This window comes from Oncorhynchus nerka, linkage group LG25, assembly GCF_034236695.1.
Source record: "Oncorhynchus nerka isolate Pitt River linkage group LG25, Oner_Uvic_2.0, whole genome shotgun sequence".
NCBI classification, from domain to species: domain Eukaryota; kingdom Metazoa; phylum Chordata; class Actinopteri; order Salmoniformes; family Salmonidae; genus Oncorhynchus; species Oncorhynchus nerka.
Window position 1 is genome coordinate 25500954 of NC_088420.1, and position 7986 is coordinate 25508939.

General features: G+C 38.4%; 1 long non-coding RNA gene across 3 annotated transcripts; it reads left to right on the forward strand.

Annotated features, from left to right (window-relative positions):
- The first annotated feature begins 4896 nt into the window (after positions 1-4896).
- On the forward strand, positions 4897-6956 carry LOC115108887 (uncharacterized). Of its 3 annotated transcripts, none has more exons than XR_003860421.2 (4): positions 4897-5033; positions 5145-5234; positions 5373-6120; positions 6255-6956. It is a non-coding gene; the product is annotated as an uncharacterized LOC115108887 (long non-coding RNA). The 3 variants fall into 3 exon arrangements; XR_003860422.2 differs by lacking the exon at positions 5145-5234 and having other exon boundaries at positions 5373-5463; positions 6018-6120; XR_003860420.2 differs by lacking the exon at positions 5145-5234.
- Positions 6957-7986: the final 1030 nt, after the last annotated feature.

The window sequence follows — 7986 nt, forward strand, 5'->3', positions numbered from 1 at the left end:
TGATTGGGAAATGCAGGCTTCAGACAATGTAACGTGTACACTGGTAGTCAGGAAGCAAGTTCTGGGAGTGTAATTAATAACTAAATGAACATAGAACAAAACAAGAAACACGAGTAGCGTACAGACATGAACACTGGAACAGAAACAATAACGCCTGGGGAAGGAACCAAAGAGAGTGACAGATATAGGGAAGGTAATCAGGAAGGTAATGAAGTCCAGGTGAGTCTCATGAGGCGCTGGTGCACGTAACGATGGTGACAGGTGTGAGTGATAATGAGCAGCCTGGTGACCTAGAGCGCCGGAGCGGGAGTGTACGTGGCAGACAATCTAAAGAACATGTGTAATGATCTAAACCAGGGGTACTCAACTACTATTTGAGAAACTCCAGTGACACAAATTCCCTAGGTGGCAAAGGTCCGGATGGATATTGTCCTTTATGGGCGCTGTGATACAGTGTATTAACATGCATAGTCGTCTACGACTTAGGAAACATGTTATTTAAAATGTACATTAAACACAATAAATTAGACTAAGAATTTGAATTTCAGGGTGGGGATGGAGGGGGGCAATAGAGCTTCCACATTTTATCCAGTTTTGACCTATTTTGGCCTAAGATATGTTGCAATGGCTTAGGACCACAGCCACGAGAATAGGTTACACAGAATTATAGGAATTTACATAACTTGAGAAACTTTCCATGATCTGAAAGCCCATACTTATTATCAGGTCAAATCCCATTTCCAAAAGAAAATACAGTATATTAGAGAGTCACCAAGGTTATGTTTATTTTGTAAGATCAATGTCTAATATCATGTGGAAATAATACTGTACGTGTCTTCACATCTTTCATATCTTATATGGGTATCTACTGTATCTTTGAAGATATGGACACATCAAAAGTTGAGAGCAGGTATATTAAATGTGCACACTAGAAATAACTCTCATAAATCTTATCAAATCAATGTTTATTGGTCACATACACATATTTGCAGATGGTATCGCAGGTGCAGCAAAATGATTGTGTTTCTAGCTCCAACAGTGCAGTAATACCTGGCAATACAAAACAATACACACATAATCCATAAAAGAATAAAGGAAGAAATTGAGAATGTATCAGAATAAATAAATAAAAATCCATCCTTTAGAAGCATCTTCCAAAGTAACACACTTTACCTCTCTTTGTTTTCTGAAAAATTGACAAAGCTTTTTATTTGCTCTCTTAGCATTTTGAAATTCCATTTATCAAATAAATGTTGAGATAAGAGTCACACCTAAGGTCAGGTGTTTTGAACTCTTAACTGTATAACCTGGCTTTATTTTCTCTAACTATTGTGAGATCAGGCACCATAAAGTGCATCATAAAGATGTGATTGTCACACCCTGATCTGTTTTACTTGTCCTTGTGCTTGTCTCCACCCCCCTCCAGTTGTCGCCCATCTTCCTGTTAAGGGATTTCTTTTTTAATCAATAATGACTAATTATGTATACATTTCAATCAGGACTGACTAATCAGAACACTATTATGTTACTGTATATGTATGAATTTTCTTTTTAATCCTAGTACTGAATATAATGTGTGGAAATATAATCAAGAATTAGAACAATGACTGTCTGTTCCTTGGTAGAAATGAATGAACTATATCGCCAGACTGGCTAGAATGCTTATCTACACAGGCTGGCCTTGGCTCTAGACGATGTGGGAAGGCTTGAGAACTATACAGCCTTTGTACCAGTGTCAAGAGGAGACGGAACAGTTAGAAAACGCTGACGTCATTTTCAGTTTATAGGTAATGTTACGAATAACTATGAGTGGTGGGTGGAATCAGGCGCAGAGAGCAGGGTTCTGTCGTTTATCAAATTTATTTCACCGGTGCAACCAAAATGATCACGCCAACACACAGGGCGTATATAAGTTGCCAGTCCAAAACAACAGGACAAAATAGACCAGAGAATAAAGATACGAAAACAAATCACACCATCAAACACAGAGTAACAATAAACAAGCCCGCACAAATACCCAGCGGGCCTAGTGCCCTTAAATACCCTACAAACAAACCCTAATACAAAACAGGTGTACCCAATTAACCAATAACCAACACAAACGGAAAAGGAATCGATGGCAGCTAATAGGCCGGTGACGACGACCGCCGAGCCCCGCCCGAACAGGAAGAGGCACCCTCTTCAGCGAGGTTCGTGACAGGTAATCAGTGGTAAAATGTATCATGGGCAGTACTCTCGAGAATAAACGCTGTTGGTTGATTTTAAAGACTGATCTCTGTCCATTTTATACAAATAAGAGTCTTACAAATTCTTATGAATTGACAGAGTGTTTAATTTTAATTGGGTATTAAAACAGAGGAATTTAATTCCTGTAACACTTCCCCACTTATCCCCTGGGTATTTATACCTAGAATAGAATAGATTGACATGATACTGTAGATGTAATATTTGATATTTGATTACACATACATTTGACAGATTGTTTTCTTAACAATTGATAACCATTGTACTGTTTGTCTCAGAGTTGTTGCCACAACTCAAATGCAGCCCACAGAAAAGCCTTTGCGTTGTCAGACTCACCTGGACTCCATCACGTCCCTGATTACCTTTCCTATATATATTTTATATATATATTTTATTTAACCTTTATTTAACTAGGCAAGTCAGTTAAGAATAAATTCTTATTTACAATGATGGCCTAGGAACAGTGGGTTAACTGCCTTGTTCAGGGGCAGAACGACAGATGTGTACCTTGTCAGCTCGAGGATTCGATCTACTAACCTTTTGGTTACTGGTCCAACGCTCTAACCCCTAGAGCGTACAGTTGAAGTTAGAGGTTTACATATATTTAGGTTGGAGTCATTAAAACTCTTTTTTCAACCACTCCACAAATTTCTTGTTAACAAACTATAGTTTTGGCAAGTGGGTTAGGACATCTACTTTTTGCATTAGACGAGTAATTTCACTTATAATTCACTGTATCACAATTCTAGTGGGTCAGAAGTTTACATACACAAAGTTGACTGTGCCTTTAAACAGCTTGGAAAATTCCAGAAAATGATGTCATGGCGTTAGAAGCTTCTGATAGGCTAATTGACATAATTTGAGTCATGTCGCTTTGCTGTAGGAGGGACTGGTGCACTTCACATAATAGATGGCGCCATGAAGTAGGAAAATGATGTGGATATATTGAAGCAACATCTCAAGAAATCAGTCATGAAGTTAAAGCTTGGTCGCAAATGAGTCTTCCAAATGGACAATGACCCCAAGCAAACCTCCAAAGTTCTGGCAAAATGGCTTAAGGACAACAAAGTCAAGGTACTGAAGTGGCAATCACAAAGCCCTGACCTCAATCCTATAGAAAATGAAATGCAAGTTCAAACCCCCGAGCTGACAAGGTACAAATCTGTTGTTCTGCCCCTGAACAGGCAGTTAACCCACTGTTCCCAGGCCGTCATTGAAAATAAGAATTTGTTCTTAACTGACTTGCCTGGTTAAATAAAGGTAAAATAAAAAAATAAATAAAAAATCTTAACTGACCTAAAACAGGGAATTTTTACTAGGATTAAATGTCAGGAATTGTGAAAAACCGAGTTTAAATGTATTTGGCTAACGTGTATGTAAACTTCCGACTTCGATTTTATAGTGTATATGGACAGCCCTTGAAATGAGTTGATTAGGCTATTTCAGCCACACCCATTGATGACAGATGTAGAGAATCAAGCACACAGCCATACAATCACCATAGACAAACATTGCTCACCACCATTGGACTCTGGAGCAGTGGAAATGTGTTCTCTGGAGTGATACAGTATATCAAGCTTCACCATCTGGCAGTCCGATGGACGAATCTGGGTTTGGCTGATGCCAGGAGAACGCTGCCTCAATGCATTGTGCCAACCGTAAAGTTTGGAGGAATGTGGTCTGGGGCTGTTTTTCATGGTTCGAACTAAGCCCCTTAGTTCCAGTGAAGGGAAATCTTAATGCTATAGCATACAATGACATTCCAGATGATTCTGTGCTTCCAACTTTTTATGACAATGGTTTGGGGAAGGCCCTTTCCTGTTTCAGCATGACAATACCCCTGTGCTCAAAGCAAGGACTATACAGTAATGATTTGTTGAGATCGGTGTGGGGGAACTTGACTGGCCTGCACAGAGCCCTGACCTCAACCCCATCGAACACCTTTGGGATGAATTGGAACGCCGACTGCAAGCCAGGCCTAATTGCCCGACTTCACTAATGCTCTTGTAGCTGAATGGAAGCAAGTCCCCACAGCAATGTGATGTTCGACGAGCAGGTGTCCACATACTTTTGTCATGTATTGTACATGTATTAGGATCACTGATGTGAAGATCTGTCAAATGTATTGTGGTATATTTAAATCAATGAACAGTTAATGAATGGAGATGAGCACAATCTAAGGATTACCATACTAACAAGATACTCTCATCAAAGAGCATTATTTGTGCATGACTGCCTGGTGGCACATGTTATATGATTCAGAAGCTGACATGTTGTGTTTGTCCCTAAATATTAAGCAAATAAGCCTGAAATGAAAGTCACTGGGAAAGAATGAGTACTAGTCAACCTAAATGTCTCTGGATACTACAGGGTTAGCTATGATGAAGCCAACTGGGAAAGTCTCATCAACGTACTGAGCACCATTCCAAGCCATTGATGAACACACTATCTATTCCATCCCAAATTATTAAGTAATTCATGCTAATGTTAGTGGTTTTTGTCTCGTCTATTCCAGTTATCAATGGAGCTCAATTGGTGGATGATCCTTTTAACCTTGCAAGGAGAGTACATAGTTCACTGTAGTCATGATTTAGTCATTTTATTTATAGTAGGCCGATAAGGAGTCTCATTTTTTTTTTTTTATCTGTAAAGGGCAAAATATATCGACCTAACAATAGTGTTGGGAACAACGAACAGAAAGGGAATATATGCCGTGGGAGTCAGCTCTCAACAACTTGGAATTTTTCTACCTCATGTTTGATAGGAGTGAAGCCTATGGGGATATGCAGGTTGGTTTATTTTCTTGAAAGGCAATAAGCAAGCAATACAAACATGTTTAAAAATAGTAGAACAAACAAAACATATTGGCATGAACACTAGTTGTGTTTTCTGTCTTTTAGGCTTACCTCAAAAACAAGTAGAACCACTTTACATACTATCTAGGGTATCACTGACAACTGGAAAACAGTACACACTGGACATATGGACCAGTGAGTTAATCAATCAAATTTAATTATAATAATTTTACCCTGCTATGGCCACCTTTTGCACAGCACTCTGGCTTTTTTAACTCCTTGAAAACCAAAACAATCCCCTTACTTAGTTGTACTGTATCTTCCTACCCTCAGGTACAACCAAGTGAATGCCATTAGGATGGCCTGTAGCACTGGAATGACGAAGTGTCAGAATCTGACTAATGGCTGACCCTGTCAACAATCCGTGAGTTCAGCGGGATTTAAACACAATTCAGATACATTTCTTGATACCATTAACCGTGAATATCAATATGTTTTTGCACCACTAGTTTAAGATTAAAAGGTGTGATGATAGATAGGATATTCCATGCTTAAATGTTGAAATATTTTATTTCCTATTAGAATACACCCCAACTTGAGGATGACAGTGTACTGCATTGCTATCAGTGCGGGGTGGGGGGGCTGCAGAGTGGGAATTTGGTTGGGAGCAGTTTGAGGCTGCCAGTATCGCTACTCAGGCAGACAAGCTTTGATCTGCCCTGACCTGTACAAAGCAGCCCTGCTACTCAACAAATGAGTTAAGAGTGCTATGTATCCATGGCATATTGGTCAAATGTGATCTGTGATTATCCCTCCCCTAGGCATCAGAGTATTCAATAAACAGCAAAGCATTGATTCTCTGCCTGGCATAAAAAGGAGACATTTTCAAGGAGTGCTTTAAAGAGACTTGTGTGTCTGACATGAATATGAAGTTCTTCAATGCCTCATACTGTCTTTGTACCTCCTTTCACCATTGAGGTACCTGGACTACAGCCTGGATGCAACCAACATCTGCATCTGTTGTTGGCCAGTCTCTGGCCTGGGACTTTATGAGAGACAGATGGGGTTACATCTTTACTCAGTGAGTTTGAGCTTTTAACACATATTGTATGGATTGTTTAATTTCGAAGTGATTATTTGTCACATTTGGTACACTGATATTTGATCTAACTCTACATTAGATGTTGTTTTCTTACTTGACCTCGTCTGTCATAGGTACGGTGGTGGTTCTTTCTCCTTCTCCATCTCCAATCTCATCGATGGTGTGACCAAGAGGTTTTCAACTGAATTTGAGTTCTAACAGATGGTATTACAGATTAGGGGATTTGTCAGCACATATTGCTCAACATGTTTGTATTGGGGTACGATGTGGACCCTAAATATAGAGATTTCTATATTGTACAATATAAGTTAATGTTTATCTTCGCTGTCACAGCTCATGCAGTTACAGGCAGACAACTGAGGTTGGCTTCGACTCGGGTATCTTTGCAATTTCACAGGCCATTGAGCGGACAACAGCTAACATCAAATGGGTGGCAGAGAACAAGAACTGTGCAGGCATGGTTTAAAGCAGAGACTGATGCACCATAATGGTCACATGGAGACACAAAACACCTGTCCATTTATTTATTATCTAAGACCAATCCTAAAGCCATGTTTCCTGTTATTTTTTTGTCTCTCTAACAGTCAATGACACTTTTTATTCTAACGTTATCCTGTCCCTTAATCAGAATACTATGTCGGCCTATACTTCTATTTTTTGGAGAAATAACTTTGTATGCATTAAAACATTATTTTTCTATCAAAGAATAACTTTCTAAAATGCTGCATTGCTATTAAACACTGGTTTATGACTGTGGATTGTGGAAATAATGTGGAATAATGTGGAAATAATAAATACAACTGTTTTACAATGCATTTTCTAATGGTGTAATTTTGCTTCTTATGGACGTTTACATGGCTGGAAATAATTATATAATAATCGGTGGACTAGCACTCTGAAATAGTCACTGGACAAACATATTTGATTAAATATGTTGTCAACTAGACTTTTTACGGTAACAGTTACACAGTAATAAGGGCACTGTAATGTAACAAGTATCGTAATTACTCCTTATAACGCAGTACTTACAGCAGTAACATCTACCTATGACCTAACCCAAGTACAGTGTAAAAATTACATTAGATATTACAATTCTTGTTACACTGTAATTACACTCCACTGTAATTAATGGGACTTGCAACGCAAACATCCAATTCAAAATCTTCGACATTCTTCTTCTAATTATTTTGGGACTTGCGCAGCAAAAGCCCAAGCTTCAATCTTCGACCTTCTTCTTTAGCACGCTACTCCTCCTACACCGCTTAAGCTAAACGCTGTTCAAACGTTTAAATGTGCAGAATAGTCTTACTCTATTTGATTTTATACAACCTTTTGATATATTTTATACTTTAAGTTATACATTGTCAAAAATAAGGACAACAACAATCTTCATTCACTTTCATGGCATTTTCCTCAACATTCTAAAGCTCCCCATTGAGACGTCATCACTTCCGACTGCAATTCACTGTTAATGCAAAATAACTTTTTACACAGATCTACTTCGACCTCTTTTCTAACGACTTAGACAAAGTTAGAGGGTATGACATTGGTCTACTTTTCGCTATTTATATCTGAAATAATAACAAATATTCGGTACGGGTGTAATAATAGTTAGCTACCGCATCGACAACGTTTTCTGTAACCTTTTGGCAAAAAACTACCTATTTGATCACTACCCCTCAGGTTAGACAAAAATTTAACAAATTATGAACTTATGATATTTACTACAGATTTTACGGTACAGCTGTCCTAACTTCAAAATATTAAAAACTTTTACGAACTAATAACTATATAATTCTGCACAATATAACCCAACAACAGTAATTATTGAACCGTTCAAGCTAG